The following is a 20853-nucleotide window of genomic DNA, read 5'->3' on the forward strand; positions in this document are numbered from 1 at the left end:
AAGTCATCATCTCCTCCAGCCACTCTCTGCAAACAAACTTCTTCTTCTCTAACATTTTATTTTGTGGCACATTTCCTTGTTTAAAGATCCCTAAATTGTAACTAATAATAGATAGATATAGATAGATATTCCTCTCATTGTTCTATATGCACAAGCCCCAGTGGCATGACAAGCCCATGTATTATGACTACTGGAGCAATCAAAACTACATAGCTAAAAAAAAAAAAAAAAAAACCCCACTCATAAAAAGGGTGTCTAAAATCAACATTTACAACAACGACACATAAAGAGTAAAAGACAAACTTACTAGTTCTTTCTCAACTCACTCTCTAACACAACTTGCAGCTGTAATAAATCAAACAGGCTCTTTTGTACAAAAAAAATTATACTGTAAGAAAGTGTTTAATTCACTTCAGCCGCAAGTCGTGCAGCAGTGTATGCTAGAGAGAGAGATAGTAAGTGTACTTTTTACTGCTCAAGTGGTGTTTTAAATACTAATTTCTAGCACTGCCTTGATATTTCAATGCACATTTATGATGAAATTGAGGATCAATATATACCCCCCTCCCCCCCCCCGTTACAAATGCACGGTAATGGCTGCTGCATGGCAAATGCTCTGACGTCCTTTGCATCCCAGAGCGATTATTGCGGCCCACCATGATAATCACTTTTGTTAAAGGGGGGCCATAGTTTTTTAGCTTTTGGGTTGTCACCTTTGACCTGTGTTCTAGGCATAATATGTCATTTTGGGAAAGTTGCTTTTGTTATATGGCAGTTTGACTGTTATGGGGGCCTGTTAGATGTGCTCAGGATTCAGAAGGCTATGATTGCCAACTGTCTGGATTTTGTCAGGATTCTAAAAAGTCGTGAATTATGTGCCTCAAAAGCCAGAAGGATGGCTATGTGTGTGGATATTTTTCAAGAGTTTAGCCCACTACAGCTTTCCATACTTCCCCCCTTCCACTGCTGAGGCTATGGTATGCTCTAGCCCAGTGTTTCGCAAGCTTTCCGGCCGGTGGCACACTAAATCCAGTGCCCTGGCCAGAAGGCACCCAGAAGTGCGCGAAGGCCCATCTAGCTGGTCAGACCCCAGACCGCTTCGATGGAGGGATCCGGGAGGTGCGGGGAGAGATGCTAGCCAGGAGGAGAGTCATCTGTGCCAGTTGACGTCCTACAGGACATGCCTCTCACTGCAAGAGGCACATCTTGTAGGCAGTCAACTGGCGTGGACGACTCTCCTCCTCGCCAGTGTGTCGCGGCACACCTGAAATCTCAGGAGGCACACTGGTGTGCAGCAGCACACAGTTTGTGATACACTGCTCTAACCAATAGGAAGGCTACTCTAGTCAAAGGAAGGAGAGGCTGAGCTGCAAGGGCTATGGGGGAAGCAGAAGAGCTGTGGGGTGTCACGTGACCACTCACAAGATGGCTGTGTGATATTTTTCTTCCGCTCCAGCCCGCGTTTCAAATATCTTTTTCGTCCCCTAGCAACATCGGCTCAGGTCAGTGCGATGCATATTTTCTTTCCGAATGGCTACTAAACCGCATAAGCCCGACGGCGCTTCCCACTCTGCCTCTACAACGGCGCATAATGCGTCTAAAAGAACTAAACATGAGCCCCCGCACCAGTTAAGGCCGCCACAGCCACGGACCACGAGGACTCGTTGTCCCACGATCTCCAAACCCTGCGGTCCTTAATGCAAGAAAATTTAGCTGCTACCGTCGATATAAAATCTGAAATCGGCAACATCCTACAGCAGCTAAAGCAGCACAATGCACGGATTGACCTCACCGAAGAAAGGCTGTCAGCCCACGATACCCAATTCCTCGAGGTACAGAGAGGCCTTGCAAAAATTTCACTACTGCAACGTGATATTGATGACCTCTCGAATCGTATGAGACGGAGCAATGTGAGAATCATCGGGATTTCTGAGGGGACGGAAGGGAAAGATCTTATGTTCTATCTTAACTCCTTCATACCTGAAATCTTGCATATTAAATTTGATCCCCCTCTTGAGATCGAAAGAGCACACCGGGAGCCCCCCATCTCCATTGAAACCAGCTCGTCCGATAGTGCTAAAATTGCTGAGATATACACAAGCTCTACAAATTCTGCAGTCTGCAAAGGCTCAGCCTTCCTTACTTTTAAATGGTAAGAAAATATTCTTCGCTCCTGATCTATCAAAAACTTCAACGCATAAAAGAAAAACTTTTCTCTCCATGCGCCCTCTATTAAAAAGCGTTGGAGCTCAATACGGGCTTTTTTACCCTGCTCGTATGAAAATCACATATCGTAATACTACAAAGTTTTTTGATGAACCACAAGATCTTCAGAAATTCCTGGATGACAACGCTAGCGCCATGACCTGAGCCTTGTGACTGTTCTAGTTTTCTACTTTGGGGACCGCACTCATCTATTTGGAGGTCTGGAGGGTGCCTTATTACACCTATCTTGTTGGCATGAGACCCCATGGATGGAGTATCTTTCCACCTTCATATTTTGCCTATCAGCATGAATACCCTTATTTGATTTACTCTTTCTCATCATTTTTATTTTTGGATTTTAATTTAACATATTATGGAGCTATAAACAGACTATTTCTGCTCAACTTACAATGTCCTCTGTTGTTCATAATTACTGAATGAATATGGTTCACATACATATTGCATCTCTTAATGTTAAAGGAATCAACAGTACTATAAAAAGAAAATAAATCTTACATTACTTTAAACACCTGGGAGCCAATATATGCCTCATTCAAGAATCTCATCTCAGCATAGAAGAGGCACATAAATTAGCTGGAGGCTGGATCCAATACTGCTTTGCGGCCCCTGCTCTAGGGGAAAAAAATGGAGTCATCACATTAATCAGCAAGTCTCTTCACTTCCAACTTGCCTCTCATCAGTTTGATCCTGCTGGTAGATGGTCATTGCTTGAAGGAACCATTGAAGGTCGACCTTTGACTATTGTAAACATATACGCTCCGAATACTGATGACCCCTCCTTTTTTCAGTTTCTCAAATCTGTTCACAAAATATCATTAACATATAATACAATTGTCGCGGGCGACTTCAACTTTCCTTTTGACCCATATCTGGACAGGTCGTCTACCTGTCATCCAGCTAAACTCCGAGTTCGAACGTCTGTGAAGCAACTTATGCATACAATTGGCTGGTCTGACGTCTGGCGGATTTTGAATTCTAAAGAGCAGGATTTCACATTCTTTTCTGCACCTCACAAGACTTTCTCTCGAATTGATTATCTCTTATGCTCCAAAGACATATTATCAACAATCACTGGTGCAAAAATCCATGATATCACTGTTTCCGACCATGCAGCTGTATCTTGTTCCATTCATTGGTCTGCACCTACCTCAAATAGACCCTGGAGATTGAACAATATTCTTCTCCAAGATGATGACTTTGTTTCCCATATTACTACCACATCGAAATCTTTTTTCGCTACAAATACAAACTCTGTCACCAACTATTCTACCCTCTGGGAAGCATATAAAACATGGCTTCGGGGCGAAGTGATAAGCTACTCAGCTTTCCGACTTCAACAGAAGAAAAGTGATCTCCAGAGATTAGAAAATGAAATACATAATACTGAGACTCTACTGCATCAACGTTTTGACCCTTCTACTTACAAATCTCTACTACAACTCAAATTCCAATACAATGAAATTTTTAGCAATCTCGCCTCTGTGACTCTGTTTCGCAGATCTGCTACATATTACGCCTCTTCTAATAAATCTGGCCACCAACTTGCTCTTTATCTGAAGGGCAAAAGAACGAAGCACCGAATTTCACACATCAAAACTTCTTCTGGATCAATTACAACTTCTACTCAAGACATCTTGGAAGAATTCAAAACATTCTATAACTCTCTTTACACATCTGAATCTTCTTCCTCGATTTCCCAGATTGAATATTTTCTTCAGTCTATTGACCTACCTTCCATCTCTGAGTCTCAACGTCAAACTTTGCAACAACCAATTACTCTTTCTGAAATTTCCACAGCTATCTCCTCCATGGCTTCAGCAAAAGCACCTGGACCTGACGGACTCCCTTCAGAATTTTACAAGTCATTTTCATCTCTCCTCTCACCCCATCTTCTATTATATTATCAAGACCTTCACAATTTCCCTAATAACCTTCGCCGCTTCCATGAAGCAACCATCGTTATCCTGCCAAAGCCCGGAAGAGACTCACAACTAGTCAAGAACTACCAACCTATCTCACTGTTGAACTTGGACTATAAAATCTTTGCCAAACTACTTGTCCTTCGACTAAAAAGAATTATACCATCATTAATACATAGAGATCAAGTTGGTTTTTTGAAAGGTCGCTATGGTGCTGATAATACCCGTTTATTGTGTCATATCCTACACTCTGCCCGGTCTATACACCAACCTTTACTACTAGCATCCCTAGATGCTGAGAAGGCGTTTGACCGGGTAGAGTGGAATTACTTATTTTGTGTTTTGGCTCAATTTGGTTTCCCAAAACCACTCATAGATCAGATATCCCTGCTTTACAACAGTCCTACTGCAAGTATATTGGTTAATGATGTTCTTTCTCCTTCCTTTACCCTTCATAGAGGCACCAGGCAGGGATGCCCCCTATCCCCACTTTTGTTTAACTTAGCTTTAGAACCTTTGTTATCTGCTATTAGGCAATCTGATTCCATAAAGGGCATTACCATAGCTAACTGTGAATTTAAAATCTCGGCCTACGCTGATGATGTCTTATTGTATCTATCTAACCCTGAAACTTCTCTAAACTCTCTTGTGCACTTAATCTCTTCCTTTTCTATTCTTTCTGGTTATAAGGTAAACTGGGATAAAACGGAACTTATGCTCCTAAATATAGATTGCACTCCTTTTACCATTCCTTCATACCCTTTTACCTGGGTTTCAACTTCCCTTAAATATCTGGGTATACCCTTTGATAGAGATCTTACCTCAACATCTCAGTTAATCTCAACAAAAATAACCTCCCAAGTTAAGGATCTCTGTGCTTCCTGGACTCCGCTACATCTATCCTGGTGGGGCAGGCTTGACACCATTAAAATGATGGTCGTCCCAAAAATCACATATATGCTTAACATGTTTCCCATATTGTTCCCTCCTATATTCTACAGACAAATTGAAAAACTATTACTCGAGTTCCTTTGGAATGAGAAACCCCACCGAATCTCATTGAAAAAACTTAAAGCCCCAAAACTTATAGGGGGAGTAAATTTTCCAGATCTTTTTCAATATCACAAAGCTTTCATTCTCCGTCAAGGTGCGGAATGGTTATCCTCTCATGACTCATGTGACATACCCAATTGGCTTACACTTGAAAGAGCACTCTTCCATCCTTTCCCTCTTCTCCGAATACTGGGAACTTCTCATATTACTAAACTTTCTCATACGCCATACGTATAATGTTCTTATGGATCTTGATAAACGCCTTGATCATACATGGTTAAAATCTACGCACTGCCCTCTCTGGGGTAACCGTAAACTTCTCATTGATAAAAAAACCATAAATTGGCCCGTGTGGTATGAAAACCACATTTGGGATATCGCCTCTCTCTGCCAACCTGATGGCTCCTGGCTGTCCTTTCATGATTTGATGACAAAATATTCTCTTCCTGCTTCTCAGTTCTACCAATGGCTGCAATTACGCTCATCAATCAAGAAATCTGGCCTTTCCACGCCTTTCCACACCTCCACTCCCTCTCTCCTCCTCCTATCCCATTAGTTTCTAGCTCTTGGACATACAGCCTCCAAATTTTATAAACTTCTATCGTCTATCTCTCCCAATCCTATCATATCTTTAAAGGCTTCCTGGGAATCTGATCTTGGCTCTCCTATCTCGGATTCTGCCTGGAAACATATCTTACATTCCACTTTTCGTACCTCTAGATCTGCTTCCATTTTACACAGCATGTTTTTTCTCCTCCATAGAGCTCATTGGACTCCCATAAGGTCCCATAGAATTAACCCCTCTTTCTCGCAATCCTGTTGGACTTGCAATTCGGAACCTGGATCCTTAAGTCACTTACTTTTTTCCTGTTCGTCTATAAGAGAATACTGGAAATCAGTCGAGATAACAATATCCTCAATCTTGCATATCAATATTTCTTTAAATTACCAGATGCTATTGTTAAAGTCCTCTGCAGTTGAGGACCATATATCCACAGCTGATGCTCAACTATTAGATATTCTTTTGACCTTAGCCTTAAAAATCCTCCTTGGCTCCTGGAAAGACTTATCAAAAGTCTCCCACTTACACTGGTGGAACCTAGTTTGCCTGACATACAGGTATGAGGCTTATTTAGCTAAATCCTCTAACTGTCATACCAGATTTCAATCTGTCTGGAATTCTCTTAAACTGTTTTTACAAACTCCTTAATCTTCTTTTTTCTTACTTTGTTTTTCTTTAATTCAGTCTACTTCTTCACTTGTTTTCTCCTTTGTATTATTATTATTATTATCCTATTTACCTGTATTCATGCTGGAATGTTATTCTTAGCCATAAGGGCTCATTCTTCGAATGTTACACTGTAGAGTTGATGGTTTCGATGATTTTACTTATCTCATCAGTTTCATGTTTATATACGTACCTAGCAATGTTATTGTATGCAAGTGTGATATTTGAAATACAGCTCATCTCTATGTACCTTGTTATATTTTCAAAAATTTCAATAAAAATACCTTGACTTAAAAAAAAGAAGAGCTGTGGACAGGGTCTTTGAAACTAATGAGTGGTCTGCAGTTGGGGGTTGTTGAAAAGGATTAGGACTGAAGAATGGGGGAAATGTGAAGGGTTTGTTGTCAGCTAAGGAAAAGAACTAGCAGCAAATGCCATAATTTACTTGATGGTGGCTGAAGGTGTATATGAACAACAAGGCAGCATTAGAAAAGAGTTAGAGAGTGCAAGCACTTGTTTGTGTTTCTGTGTCACTGAAGAGGACAGTCTCATATAAATAAAGCTTCCCTTTGAAAATCTGGGCTGGAATGAAGAGGTTCATTGGCACCTGTGCATTTATTTACTAAGTAGAGGGAAGTTTTCAGCCCAAGGAATTTACCTTAACTACTAAATTACATGAGCAAATTCTTTAAACACTGTCCTAATACTTCCTTCACTCTGCCTATATCCTTTCAGGAGCATTTTTAAACAAACCCAGAATATTTTATTTTTATTTTTCCATTTGTGAACCTTTTTTCACTTGTAAAACTTTGTAAATTTATATCTTGTACACATTGCCCTTAAATCACACTCTTTTGAGCAGTCCACCCTTGGAATCTCTGGTTTGTACTGTGGCAATGGAGAGTGAAAATGACTTGCCCAGTTTCCCTGATTTAGAGAATGACACAGGGAAAAAATCTGTTCCTGTCACTGGACCACCGACCCTTCACCGCCCCATCCCCATCCCTGCCGTCCCCTTCACCACCCCGTCCCCGCAGCATCCACCCTTCCCTCTCGGTACCTCACTGCCCTTCGGCACACCTCGCGCGGTCCGTGCATATCCCTCCCTCCCCCTTACCTTCAAGGCGTGTTTTAAGGTTTCAGACTTATTAAAAGCTGCCGGAGTTTTCGTGCAGTCTCATGCGTGTGTGGGCGGAAACTTCTCTTCTGATGCAACCGGAAGTTGTATCAGAGGAGAAGCTTCCACCCATACATGCGTGACTGCACGAACGCTCCGGCGGCTTTCAACAAGACTGAAACCTTAAAACGCGCTGTGAAGGTAAGGGGGGGAGGGAGATAGGTAGATTCGAGTGGGTAGGTAGGAAAGAGGGTAGGGGGGCCACATGTGATCGGGGGTCGCACACGTTCCCTCTCTTAACTGCGGGGACAAGGCCATTCACCGCCCACAGGGCAGTGGATGGCCTTGACCCGTATCTTTGGTGAGCACCTTTTCCCCCTCCACCGTTTTGGCGGGTTACCCACCAAAACTAGCTATTTGCGGCTAGCTGCGGGTAACATCCAACGTGTCATTCTCTACCCTGATTCTCAGCCCTCTATTGCAGAGCTACCAAGTTACCCAGCTCCAGTAGGGAGACTTTTCACCCAGTTCTGTTTTTGAACTTATATCCCAAGTGTTTTATATGTCATCCCTGAAACTACCAATTGAAAAAAGCGTTTCAGGTCCCATAATGTACCAGGATAGGGTTGCAGAAATCCAGGACTGAATTTCCCTCTTGAACTGGATAACTTGACTTCTCTCCAGCTTTACCCAATAAGCTTCTCCTTTCAAAGTATGTGCTTGCATAGTCCTCATGTTCACTCACAAACCATACCCATAGCTAGGCTCTGCACTTTACCTTGCTACTTCTGAAGAGGTGAAATAAGGGTAGTGGAAGGGGTCCAATATAGAATTAATCTGGACCTGGTAATCTTGCCTTCTTAGCTCCTGGTTTTGATCTGCTGTAGATGTAGTCAGTACATGTGCATTCCTTCAGGAGTACTGCTGAATCTTATAGCAGCCATGCCATTCCCTACACAGTGTGGCAGCTGCGTGTTAGGAAAAAACACGCCTTTCTCTGTGCATCAGTGCCACTTCTTTTACACCTTGTTTTGTGGGTACCAGTCTACTCTCTTCCACTAAAGTCACTATATTCTAAATAGTGGAGAAAAAGACCTCACCATAGAAAAGGAGCCTTGCATTCCAGTACAAAGCTGTATCGTAGTAGATTCACTGTTATCATAGGTCTTTAAAAAAACTCAGAGTCCTTTCTCACAGTAAGTAGGCAAACAAAATATCATAGCAGCTATTCTTTAACTTCAGCAACAGGCCTTTAACCATTTTGAATATCACTGGATGTATCCCTCTCCCCTCCCCTTCCTTCTCTCTCTCTCTCTCTCCCCCCCCCCCCCCGAAAATTCTTAAGATTTATTTTAAGTGTGAGATTTTCTTTCCTATTGAAATTATTGTAGTTCATTTCTTATTTTCTATTTATGTTTTGGTGTTGGAAACTCCTTTGACCTGCCAGTTAGAAAAAGCGGTATAACAAGAGTAAATAATAGTAATCTCCTGAGCCATCGTTTACTTCAAATACTCTGAGAAATCCCACATTCAAAGTCCCAACAGGAGTACCCTGTTTCAGCTACAGTGTCTTCAGGGGTTCCAGCAGCATGGAGATTCCACAGCAAAACAATAACAACTATAAAAGATGGATGCAACTAAAGCAATGTGTTAGTGCAGCATTTTCAGATTTGAATAAATTAAAATCTACGCCTGACCTTCTACACCAAAGTATTACTATCACTCCTCTCAAAGGCGTTGCCTCCAAATGGTATGGATTACTGTATCGAGCTCTATCGGTATCTGTATCAACGCTGATGAGTTCCTGGCAACCTGATTTAGATATATCCACAAATGATGAAGTATGGCAAGTGGTGTGGACAAGATTATTTAAATCAATTTGTTCTGCTTCAGTACTTCAATCAACATACTTTTTTTTACATCAGGCTCACTGGACTCCACAGCGAATTGCTAAATTCTCACATAAAGTTTCTAATTTATGTTGGACATGTGAGAAATATGTGGGTGCATTGCCTCATATGATATTTCAATGCTCACAGCTCAAGATTTATTGGGAAAGAGTTTGGAATACCATTTCCTTGATATTAATGATCCAAGAGCCGCTGAATCTTAAAATTATTGTTTTAGGACAACAGGGCCTCAAGCAACCCCTTTCTGAGCTCAATGCTCGCTTACTTAACATACTATTGTTCTTGGCCATTAAAAACATTTTGCACTGTTGGAAGAATCTATCCAAGGTAGAGTTCATGACATGGTGGAACACTGTGGGGCTCATAATCGAAAGAGAAAAACATCCAAAAACCAGCCTAAGTCGGCACTTGGACGAACATTTCTCAAAAACGTCCAAGTGCCGATAATAAAAACGGGTTTTGGACGTATTTCTAAACAACCTAGGCCTTCATAGTGCCGCTGAACGACCAAAGCTAAATGGGGCGTTTCGGGAGGCGTGTCGAGGGCGGGAGTTGGGCGGGATGTGGGCCAGCTTAGACTTAGTCGTACAGCATGTATAACCGAAAGTTTTACAACAGAGCCTAGATGGAATTTGGACGTTGTGACTTAGACCATTTAAAACATGAGGACTACCCAGCTAAAGTCACCAGATAAGCACTGCAAACACATAAAACAGACCCCCACACACTACCCCAGTGATCACCAACCCCCCCCATAAAAATTGTAATCACAACTTTAAAATTCAGCCTCCAGACCATCATCACCTGGCCGCCTGGCATAGGAAAGCCTAGTTGTCCAGCCCAGAGGAAGCTTAAGTCATCTTGGGGGTGGGTTAGGGACTTACGGAGAGGAGGACTCATGCTCATAAGCCCCTGTAATCACTGCATTGATACTTAAACATGTGCACTCCCCTATACACCCCCAAAACCCTTTTGTACTGGCATATAAGTGGCTCCTGCAGCCATAAGGGTTATTGGGGTGGTAGATAAGTAGGTCTAGGGGATTCTGGAGGTGGTTTGGGGGGCTCACCGTAACCTATAAGGGAGCAGTGCCTTGTAAGGTACCCCACTATTTAGGTAGCATGTCTGGGTGTGCAGTCCATCACTTTTCAGACCCCCTCCCACGTCCAGGGCTTGTTCTAGGCATTTTGGACTTGGACGGAAAGTTGGACGAAAATGTGGTATAAAGATAGACGATTTAGTGGCTTGGATGATCAGATCGATAGGACGTATAATTAGACGATTTTCAAAATGAAAAAAGTTGGACATATCTTCCGAAAATATGTCTTAAGCTGTTTTTTTTTTACTTTGGATGACTTGCAAGATGGACGTAAACGGACTTAGACGTCCCTTTCGATTATGCCCCTCCACATATATTACTAACAAATATGAAATTGTAATTGCAAGAAAACATCATTCCAGTAGCACATTCCTCAAAATATGGAGCCCTGTTCAAACTTATTGCGCTTTAGACCATTGACAAACAGGATTTTCATAATATATTGCTAATCTTAATTTATATAGCTGATGGTGCCTCTTGAAAGGTCCATATTTTAATATGATTGCTATGTATCATAAGCTGCCAATATATGTGCTGGTCCCCCTTATTCATCTGATATATACATTTTGGGCTCCTTTTACAAAGGTGTGCTAGCGGTTTTAGCGCGCACTAAAATGCCATTCGCGCTAGCTGCTACCACCTTAAGCAGGCAGTAATTTTTCAGTTAGTGTGCACTAATCTTGTACGTGCGCTAAAAACGCTAGCGCACCTTAGTAAAAGGAGCCCTTTATGTAATTATATAGATACATATATACATAATGATTTGTACATTTGATCTATTTTTTGTCTTATTTATTATCTGTATTTGTATTGTTTTGTACATATGATTTGTTTCTTGTTTTATTTAATATTTGTACATTTATCTTATAAAATTAATAAAAACATTGGAAAAAAAAAGATGTCACCAGCGTGATGTCATTAAAGTAGCTCATCCTATAAGAATGCTTTCCACTCCATAGCATAATTTAAACCCAAAGGTGCCACTGATTGTAAAATGAATATTCAACGTTGTTATTTCTGCCTCGAGCAACAGTGTATATTCCCTCAACGGGCATTGACCCTGAGTTGTTCTAGAACCACACAACGAAAAGAAGAAAATTCATGCGTCTGTGATACACAATGTCTCTCCATTAATTTCTTAGCTGCTACACAATGTCAATGTTCTATCAATTGAGTCCAAAGCTGATGTGAAGTCTGTCCCCTATAATAAAGTCCACAAGGGTAAATCAGTGATTCCAACGTGTTGTTTTACCTGCTGACTTCATCACTGACCTTGGGTATCCACTTGTTTGATTTCTGATTTGAAAAAGGGTTACCTTCGAAAACGAATAAAAAATGCATTAAGTTAGTCCAATGAAAAAGGTATCACCTTATTTCATTTATGCTTTCGTTTTATTTCCATATATTACTGTACCTTTTTCCATTGCATAATTAATTTTCTTGTGGACCATATCAGCCAGCCTGACTGTTTCCATTTAATACAAATTTGTTTGTGGTAACTAACCTAAATAATATACTTTCAATACATTAAAAAACTAACCCCCCCCCCCCCCCTTTTACATGGCCCAAAGCGCTAAATGCTCCAACGCTCAGAGGAATTTTATGAACTTCAGAGCATTTAACATTCTGGGCCATGTTAGAAACCTCTACTGCAGCTTAGTAAAAGGGGGGGGGGGGGTAAAATATTTTAGTAGATTATCATTTTTATAGTGACAAAACAGCTTCCCAAGAGCATCATACTTTCTTCTCTTCAGAATTGTTACAGGTCATCCACACGGATTCACCAGGGGAAGGTCCTGCCAATCTAATCTGATTGACTTCTTTGATTGGGTGACCAGTCATCTGGATGCCGGTGAGTCCCTTGACGTGATATACTTGGACTTCAGCAAAGCTTTTGATAGCGTTCCACACTGCAGGCTGTTGAACAAACTAAAATCGATGGGATTAGGGGATACATTCACAACATGGGTAAGGGATTGGCTAGATGGTAGGCTTCAAAGGGTGATGGTAAACGGTACCCCCTCCAAAACGTCAGCAGTGATGAGTGGAGTACCTCAGGGCTCCGTCTTAGGGCCGATTCTATTCAATTTATTCATAGGAGATTTGACCCAAGGACTTAGAGGAAAAGTATCACTGTTTGCCGACGATGCCAAACTATGCAACATAGTTGGCAAAAGCAGTGTGCCTGACTTTATGACGCAGGACCTAAGACAGCTTGAACAGTGGTCATCAACTTGGCAGCTGGGCTTCAATGCTAAAAAATGTAAAGTAATGCACCTAGGCAATAAAAATCCACACAGAACTTACACACTAAATGGTGAAACCTTGTCAAGGACCTCGGTGGAACGTGATTTAGGAGTGATCATTAGCGACGATATGAAGGCTGCCAATCAAGTAGAGAAGGCATCGTCCAAGGCAAGACAAATGATGGGCTGTATCCGTAGGGGTTTTGTCAGCAGAAAACCTGAAGTCATAATGCCGCTGTACAGATCCATGGTGAGACCTCATCTCGAGTATTGTGTTCAATTCTGGAGACCACACTACCGAAAAGATGTGTTGAAAATTGAGTCGGTTCAGCGAATGGCTACCAGGATGGTTTCGGGGCTCAGGGAACTCACGTATGAAGAAAGGTTAAAAAAACTGCGGATGTACTCACTGGAGGAGCGAAGAGAGAGAGGGGACATGATTGAGACCTTTAAGTATATTACTGGGCGTATAGAGGTGAAAGATGATATCTTCAGTCTTACAGGGCCCTCAGTAACCAGAGGACACTCGCTGAAAATCAGGGGAGGGAAATTTCAGGGTGATGCGAGGAAGTACTTCTTCACTGAAAGGGTGGTAGATCATTGGAACGAGCTGCCTCAGAGGGTGATTGAGGCCAGCAGCGTGTTAGATTTCAAGAGAAAATGGGATATTCATGTGGGATCTCTAGGAGAGTAAGAATCAGGGAGTGGGTCATTGGTATGGGCAGACTCGATGGGCTATAGTCCTTTTCTGCCGTCAATTTCTATGTTTCTATGTTTCTATCTGTAATAATGTGTTGGCACCATCTAGTGGTCAATAGAAAAACTGCATGTTGAAAAATTATAACTGTCACCTCCAAAATATTCATATATTTATTATTTATTTAAAAAAATGTATACACTGCATACACCTAGGCAATTTATAAATGACCATACATATTTTATTTATGAATTTATTTAATTTGTTTTCTATTCCGTTTTCCCAAAAAGCTCAAAACGGGTTACAGGTTAAAATAATGTCACGAATACAAATGAAACACATACACATTGACATTTAAATCATAATTAGTGTTATTTTCCCACACTTACTATTATCCTGTGGCCACAATCACATTAACGCTGATATAAAATAGAAATCATAAAACACTGCTCTAAATATATAAAGTTTTATGCTCCTATTTAATATGGAAAGTCTTTTCAAGTTTCAAGTTTAATAAAAATTTGATATACTATCAATCTTCTAAGCGGTTTGTACATAATAAAAATAGTAAAATAGGGTAACATACATTAAAACATACAGGGCCTACTGGAACGATAGGATTAAGGTAAAGAAGAACATTATAAAATAGGAAAGAGAGGGAAATGCAAAAGGAAGCATTTATATTTATAAGAACATAAGAATTTGCCTCCACTGGGTCAGACCAAAGGTCCATCGTGCCCAGCAGTTCGCACCCGCGGCGGCCCATCAGGTCCATGACCTGTCAGGTTATCATGATTTAGCCCTATAGCCCCCTTGTTTTTATCTATACTCTTTCTTTTTTTTTCCAAATCTTTATTCATTTTAACATATACATCAAGGCCCTGATTCTGTATAGGACGCCCGGGAGAGGTGTCCTATTCAGAATCGGGCCTACACTAAACCCCGATTCTGTAACCGGCGTCCATGTTACAGACGCTGGTTAGAGAATCGGGTTAGATTAGACACGGCCCGCTACACTTATCGCGGCAAGGGATCTCTCTGCCGCTATAAGTATAGCGGGCCGCGGCCCCCTGTCCGATTGCAGGCAGGAGGGTGCCCAAACCCTCCTGCCAGAAGATGCCCCCCCGACACTACCGACCGCCCCCCCCGACACTACCAACCTCCCCCCCCGACATTACCGATCTCCCTCCCACCCCGACACTACTGATCGCTGGCAGGAGGGTGCTCAAACCCTCCTGCCAGAAGATGCCCCCCCGACAATATCGATCGCTGGCAGGAGGGTGCCCAATCCCTCTAGAAGCCTGGAACAATCAGGCCTTAGACTTAGTGGGGATGGGCGGACCCGCTATGCCTAAGGCCTGATTGGTCCAAGCTTCTAGAGCCTGGGCCAATCAGGCCTTAGGCTTCGGCGGGAAGGGGCGGGCCCACCTCATTTCGACGAGGCGGGCTTGCCGGCAGGACGGGCAAGACCGTCTGGCCAAAAGAAAAGGTTAGTTTGGTGGGGTGGAGGTTTGGGGGCTGTTAGCGTCGTGGGGGGGAGGAGGGTGCGTCTTCGGGCAGGAGGAATTGGGCACCCTCCTGCCAGCGATCGATATTGTCGGGGGGGGAGGGTGCGTCTTCGGGCAGGAGGGATTGGGCACCCTCCTGCCAGCGATCGATATTGTCGGGGAGGGCATCTTCTGGCAGGAGGGTTTGGGCACCCTCCTGCCAGCGATCGGTAGTGTCGGGGTGGGAGGGAGATCGGTAATGTCGGGGGGGGGTGGTTGGTAGTGTCGGGGGGGGGCATCTTCTGGCAGGAGGGTTTGGGCACCCTCCTGCCAGCGATCGGACAGGCGGCCGCGGCCCGCTATATTATAGCGGCAGAGAGATCCCTTGCCGCAATAAGTATAGCAGCCGCGTCTACTTACAATGTAGACCAGCATTTTGCTGGCCTACATTTTAAGCGTTTCTTCCTCTACTAGGGAGACGCGTAGGGCCGCCTAGGTTCACCTAAGGCCCGCCTAAGGCCCTTAGGCGAGCTTAGGTGTCTTGCAGGTTTCCCTAGGCTCCCGGAGGCGCCTTCAATATAGGTGGCCTGCCTGGGGAGCATTTTTTTAAAAAACGTGCATCCCGATTGACTGATTAGACAGCTGTAGGACGTCTACAGCTGCCTAAAATCGGGACACACTTTGGAGAATCAGGCCCCAAGTGTACATTAAAATATGAACACAACATATTACATTATCACTTGATAATTCCATAACAATATATACCTAAAAGATTTATATCCCATCCCATCTCATATCTATACATGAATAATATAATTCCTATGTATATTAATCAATTAAATTATGCACATATATTTTAAATTATCATAACCCACCCATCCCTCATCCCCCCTTCCCGCCCATTCTGTCAATTATCATATAAGGAAAAAGAATAATAAATTAACATTAATCATTATGATAATTTATTATTGGCCTCCACACATCTTTAAATCTATTTAAATGACCATTTTGTATTGCAAGTAAACGTTCCATTTTGTACAGATGACACACTGAGTTCCACCAGAAGCTGTAATTTAGTCTAGAACAATTTTTCCAATTCAATGTTATTTGTTGTATCCCTACTCCTGTAAGGATCATCAAAAGCTTATTATTTACTGCAGATATTTGGCTTTTATTTCTCATAAACATTCCAAATAAAACTGTATCATATGACAATGCCACATGATTTTCCATAAAGAGGTTAACTTGATCCCATATTGATAACCAAAATGCCTGAATATATGGACAATAAAATAAAAGATGATCCAGAGTTCCAACTTCAATTTTACAATGCCAGCACCTATTAGACTTAGAGCAATCTAATTTTTGTAATCTAGTAGGGGTCCAGAATGCTCTATGCAACAAAAAGAACCATGTTTGTCTAATAGATGCCGACATCGTACCTTTAATTCTTCAAGACCAAATACGTGGCCATTGAGATGCATTAATCTGATGCTTAATCTCAATGCTCCAAATATCCCTTAATCCATTTTTAGGTTTCTTATTCAAATAATTAGATAAAATTTTATACCACTTGGCGGCCTGGTGTCCCAGAATATCTATACTCTTTCCATGCTGATATCTACCCCTATCTGTATCCCTTAATCCTCCTATCCTTCAGGAATCCATCCAATCCCTCTTTGAATCCCCGTAGCGTACTCTGCCCGACCACTTCCTCCGGGAGCGCGTTCCATGTGTCCACAACCCTCTGTGTGAAGAAGAACCTCCTGGCATTGGTTTTAAACTTGTCCCCTTCGAGTTTCTCTGAGTGCCCTTTTGTGTTTGTCGTTCCCCGTTGTTTGAAGAATCTATCCTTATCTACCTTCTCCATGCCCTTCATGATCTTGAAAGTTTCTATCATGTCTCCCCTAAGCCTCCTCTTTTCCAGGGAGAAGAGCCCCAGCTTGTCCAGCCTGTCAGTGTATGAACAGTCCTCCATACCAATTATCATTTTCGTAGCTCTTCTCTGGACCTTCTCAAGTATCGCCATGTCTTTCTTGAGGTACAGCGCCCAATATTGGACGCAGTACTCCAGACGCGGGCGCACCATTGCACGATACAGTGGCATGATGACTTCCTTCGTCCTGGTTGTAATTTCCTTCTTAATGATGCTCAGCATTCTGTTAGCTTTCTTCGAGGCCACTGCACATTGCGCTGATGATTTCATTGTTGTGTCCACCAGTACACCCAAGTCCTTTTCAAGATTACTCTCCCCCAGCAATGTTCCCCCCATTTTGTAGCTGAACCTCAGGTTTCTTTTCCCTATATGCATGACCTTGCATTTTTCTATGTTAAAGCACATTTGCCATTTGTTTGCCCACTCTTCCAGTTTGCTTAGGTCCCTTTGCAGGTCTTCGCACTCCTCTGTGTTCCTAACTCTGCTGCAGAGTTTGGTGTCATCAGCAAATTTTATAACTTCACACCTCGTCCCCGTTTCCAAGTCGTCGATAAATATATTGAACAGCAGTGGTCCCAGCATCGACCCCTGTGGAACACCGCTCGTGACTCTCTGCCAGTCGGAGTATTTGCCCTTCACTTCAACCCTTTGCTTTTTGCCGGCCACCCCGTGGTTCCACAGCTTCTTAAGTAGCCGCTCATGGGGCACCTTGTCAAAGGTCTTTTGGAAGTCGAGATAAATGATATCTATGGATCCTCTTTGTCCATCTGGCTGTTTATCCCTTCAAAGAAGTGCAGTAGGTTTGTTTGACACGATCTTCCCTTGCAGAAGCCATGTTGGCTCGGTTTCAGCTGTCCATTTCTTTCTATGTGTTCACAGATGCTATCCTTTATTAATGCTTCCATCATCTTGCCCGGAACCGAAGTCAAGCTCACCGGCCTGTAGTTCCCCGGGTCACCCCTCGATCCCTTTTTAAAGATAGGTGTTACATTCGCTAGCTTCCAGTCCTCCGGTACCTTCCCAGTGCTTAAGGATAGATTACAGATTTGTCAAAGTGTGTCCGCTATTTCTGTCCTCAGTTCTTTTAGTACCCTTGGGTGGATTCCGTCCGAGCCCGGTGATTTGTCACTTTTCAGTCTGTCTATCTGTCGTAGGACATCCTCATAGCTTACCTCTAAGGTCTCCAGTTTTTCATCCTGATCCCCACTTATGGTCTCCTCGGGTTCTGGTACATTGGAGGTGTCTTCACTTGTGAAGACTGACGAGAAGAACCGGTTTAGCCTATCGGCTACCTCTTTTTCCTCTTTAACCACTCCCTTTCTGTCTCCATCATCTAACGGACCCACCTCCTCCCTCGCTGGTTGTTTCCCTTTCACGTATTTATTTATGTTGAGCATCCTATATAATAAAAGCCTACCTCGCACATGCGCACTCCTAGCTGCGTGCTTCCATGATCCGTAGGTCTGTGGCCGCAGGAGTGCGCATGCGCGAGTCCCCAGCCTTACTTCCCAGCACCTATCACTCGCTGGCAGAACTGGACGCCAGCACTGGACTCCCTGTTCTCCGTGTCAGCTCCTCTCACCAGCCACACCAGCGTCGGAGAAGGCTTCTGACGCTGCAGGATCAAGAGGAGCCGCGGCGACACCTTGCAGGGCGGGAAGGGAAGCCCACAACACTCCAGCCACAAAGGGATGCCGCAGTCCCGACTCTAAACCAGCTGATTCCAGGGACGTGCTAGAGTAAATCAGGGCAGTAAAAGGCCCCGAAGCAGCGTGTGTAGAGTGCTGCACACCCTTCTGGAATCGGCAAGTTTGTTGGACCGCAGGAAGGGAAGGGTGGGGGCAGCAAGGGACTAAGGGAGCAGGAAGACCGAGGGAAGGGAAAGGGGGGGGGTAAGGGAAACGCTGCTGCTGCACAGGGAAGTGGTGTGGGGTGGGATGAATGCTGCTGCTGCTGTGGCTGCTGCACAGGGAAGGGGGGATCTAAATGCTGCTGTACAGGGAAGTAGTGGAGGGGGAGGGGATGCGGCTGCACAGGGACATAGAGGGGGTGGGAATGCTGCTGTAGCTGCTGCACAGGGAAGTGGGGGGGGGGAGAGAGATAAATAGAAAGAAAGCCAGACAGCGAGAGGAAGGGAGACAGAAAGAAAAGAAGAAAGGCACAGGGGCAGAGAGACACACAGAAAGACAGACAGACAAAGGGGGCCAGGGAGACAGACAGAAAGAAAGACAGCGGGAGGGAGAGAGACACAGAAAGAAAGACAGACAGACATATATTCTAGCACCTGTTAATGTAACGGGCTAAAATACTAGTTCATTTATAATAGTCTTTATTATGTTACATACAGCCTGGATCTTAGCTTCTTATATAATAAAATAATAGTCATTATTCAGCTGGTGGCAGTCAACTTTTGGGGTTTACTTTACTTGAAATTTTTATTGAGATTTGAAATTCAGAAATACAAAGCATCTTATATCCAATGCAAAATAACTGGTGGCAAGTCAAATTCATGCAAGACAAATGCACGCAGTCAAATATGCACAGACATTTCAGCGCAGGACAATTGCATGTGACACAATTGCGCACATGATATAGACCTGCGCGCATGTGTCCGCACGCATTTGTCTTGCGCTCTATTGTCTAGCATGATAATAGCCTCTGTGCATGTGTCGGCACGCATTTGTGTTGTGCGCTATTGGCTTGCGTGATATAGACTTGCGTGCATATACAGTCAATATACACCCTATACCTGCATAAAATATGTATGTGGGTCCCTGCTGAATATCAGCCAGAACCTGCATAAAAGAAGTCTACATTTCCCTCTTTTGCCACCTCTTGACTAATTTTGTCCTTCCTCCTCCCACCCAAGACAGAATAGGTCCCCAGGGCCTACCTTAGCAGACCTAGTGGTCTAGTGGTCATCAGGACAGAAGCAAACCCCACTCACTCCTGCCCCTTACAGTTCCTGATTGAAAATGGCCACAGCGAACTCTAGAGGTAGTCTTGTAGTACTACTACCAGATGCTGACACCCTAGTGGTAGGGCTGAGAGACTACCACTAGAGGTTGTGGCAGTCATTTTCATTCAGGAGCCACAAGGGCAGAAATAAGTGGGGTTTGCTCCTGCCCCAACAACCACTAGATCACCAGGCCTGTTCAGGTAATCCCATGAGGCCTGTTTGGTCTTGGAGTGGATTGGGATGCTTATACATCATGTGGTTAGAAGGGAGGATCACACATTGTCGGGGGCAGGATGTGGAATCAGACCTTGTTGGGAAAGCAGGAGGGTGGGGGATCAGCTTCAGGCCGCAACTCCATAATTATGCAGAAACTGTATAGTTAACTGGCCTGTTTAGTTATGTGGACAATGGCATAGAATATTGCCAAAACCACATAACTCCTGGCTCCTTCCATACTCTGCCTCCTGTAATGTTCCTCTCCTGACCACTAACAAAATGGCCAGTTAGGGCCAATATTCAACAGCACTGCCAATTTAAGTGCCATTGAATATTGGTGGCCAGCCCACTGAGTGCAATATAAGCGAACAGGTGCCTCTCCTACCTACTTAAATCACTTTGAATATTGGACCCATTATCTTTATCTTTATTTTAAAAATGTACATATTGCCAATACCAACAAGAAATGTTTGATCACAGCGGTTTATAATAGCAACAATTCACAAACTGCACACATATATTCATAAAAAATAATTATTTAAAGCACAAACAATAAATCCTCTTAATTTCCTAGCTAGTCTTACTATGCAAGGCAATGCCATTTTCTACTCCTTAGCCTGTTAGCAGCCAATTTTTCAGAAATTTCCCCCCAATTTTTTTTTAAGTTTTCATATTGTACAAAATACAATAAAAATAGAACATTTAATAGCATAAAGGTAACAATTAATAGGTACTTTTACTAAACCATGCTATAAAGAGG

The 20853-nt window shown here is 43.1% G+C and overlaps 1 long non-coding RNA gene across 1 annotated transcript in view; it reads right to left on the reverse strand.

Moving 5' to 3' along the window:
- Positions 1-11465: 11465 nt before the first annotated feature.
- Positions 11466-20853, reverse strand: part of LOC117356796 — a 43768-nt gene continuing 34380 nt past the window's right edge. The window contains exon 3 of the long non-coding RNA XR_004538714.1: positions 11466-11868. This is a non-coding gene — a long non-coding RNA (uncharacterized LOC117356796). The remainder of the gene's footprint in view (positions 11869-20853) is intronic.

This window comes from Geotrypetes seraphini, chromosome 3 (assembly GCF_902459505.1).
Source record: "Geotrypetes seraphini chromosome 3, aGeoSer1.1, whole genome shotgun sequence".
In the NCBI taxonomy this organism is placed as follows: domain Eukaryota; kingdom Metazoa; phylum Chordata; class Amphibia; order Gymnophiona; family Dermophiidae; genus Geotrypetes; species Geotrypetes seraphini.